Raw genomic sequence first — 2,090 nt, 5'->3', positions numbered from 1 at the left:
GCCTGGAGGGAAGTGGGATGGAGGGAAGACCACGGGACAAAAGGCAGCACCAGAAAGTTAGGGTCAGGGACAGTTGGGAAGGGGGAGGCATAGGGGCAGCACTGGGTGAAGGCTGCTTGTAGGAATGGCCCATGAGGGAGGCAAGAGGGGCCTGCCGTGGCAGGGCAGGGAATGAGGGCAGAGGATATCCTACAAATAGATCAGAGAACTGCAGACAGAAAGGGGTAGCAGGAAGCAGGGAGGACAGCAGGACCCAGGGGGCCCTGAGATGGGACGGGGAGGAGGTTGGAGGGAACCTGGTGTCCTTAGATCTTTGGAGTCCACAGCAGCGGGGAGGGCTGCCAGAGAGGAAAGAACCCTGGGAAGGGCCGGCCAGGGGAGAATGAGCTGGGGATGGGAGAAGTCGCATGAAGAATCCTCTGCCCGGAGCCTGCAGACTCCAACCCCTCAGCTTGAGAGTCAGGAGCCCCACAGTCCTCACAGCAACAGGAAGCACCAGCTCCTGGTCCCGAAAAAAGGAGGGCCCCAACTCCAGGGACTGCGGCCCGCCCGGGAGCTGAGAACATGCACACTCTAGGGAAAGGACAGGGCTTCAGAGACCCGAAAGTCGCTCCGAGAACCGGGAAATGTGGCTGCCTCTGCGGCAGAGCTGGAAGGGCCCTCGAATGCCATTCACAGGAACAGCCCGGGGACCCAGGGACGTCAGAAGGGCTGGTTTGTCCGAAAAGTGAGAGGAGGCGGAAGAGAGGTGAGGAGACCAAATGCAAGAAGAGACCAGAAAGTGCAGGGGGCGGGTGATGCGCGACCCCGAGGAGGACTGAAAACAGACAAGAAAGCAGAGCTGAGGGGTGGCGGCAACCAGTCGCGTTCAGTTCCGCCACCCCGGACGTCGCACCTGAGCCCCGACGCGACCGCTGAGCGCTGGCAGCGACACATTCGGACACCCCAGAAACGCCACGCCGCTCCCGCTCCGCCGAGGGCTGGAGCAATCCTGCCACCTCAGCCTCCTGAGTAGTTGGGACTACAGGCGAGTGCCACCACGCCCAACTGTCATTTACCATCTGGCACCAACCCCCATTAGACACTGAACCATCCATGATCAGTAACTGTGTCCCTTCCATCTTTGTCAGCCTTACGAACATTATTTTTTAAATGGAACTCTACCTATGATTACTAACCATTCCCCAAGACCCCTAGCCTACACTTTTGTGTAGATGAAAATGTCATACATCACAGAGTTTTAACAATTACTGAGTTTTCCCATCCACATTCACTGACTATTTATTTCAATCATCATAATTTACTGAGCACAGCAGTGACTGGGGTCCTGTCCCCACCTTAGAGGGATTATTTACACTGCTAAAGGTCACAAGGGTAGTGACAGTAGAGAGGGAGACAGACCCAGCTCTCTTGACACTGGTCCCAAGCCCTTCCCTCCACAGTGTCTACCCTCTCTCGAGGACTTTTTCTCCCTGTGCCAGGTCCAGCAAAGGGTCTCATTCAGCTAACCCCCCAAAAGACTTTTAATACTTCAATGACGATAATAATAATAATAATATGTAAAGTTTGTTCCTACGCATTTAGAGGTGATCACGACAAGACGGGAAGCCAATCCCTCCCTTTTTGGGGTAGGGGAGGCCCTGATAATCTTGGACTTTGGGTGAGTCGCTCCCCAGGTCTAGGCCTGGCTGCCCCTCCCCAAACAAACCTCCCAGGTCTTTTCTGTCCAAAGCCCTCCCCCTCTATCCCATCTCCAGCCTCTTCTCTTCAGGCCCATCAACGACGCTTTCACCCTCAGCACTTGCCTTAGATTCCTGGACTTACCAGCACTCAGGAGATTTTCTACTCGCAGACTTTAGGCGACACTGCTGGGTCCGGAAAAGAAAGAGAAACGTCCCAGTACGGTGGCTTGTGTAACTCAGGACGAGGCTGCGCTGGGCGCCCGCAAGCGTTTTGAATTCTGCGGCCCGGAGTTCACTGCGAGGACTGGGATCACCGTCACCCCGCCCTGGTCTACGGAAAATGAAACGTGTTTACTGATATAGAAACGGAATAACGGCGCTGCGGGCTGGGGAGGGCGGAGCTGCCTT

The sequence above is a fragment of the Mandrillus leucophaeus genome, unplaced genomic scaffold, assembly GCF_000951045.1.
Source record: "Mandrillus leucophaeus isolate KB7577 unplaced genomic scaffold, Mleu.le_1.0 Scaffold3717, whole genome shotgun sequence".
Lineage (NCBI taxonomy): Eukaryota > Metazoa > Chordata > Mammalia > Primates > Cercopithecidae > Mandrillus > Mandrillus leucophaeus.
The sequence above is the reverse complement of the archived record's forward strand: the minus strand, read 5'-3'. Positions refer to the sequence as shown.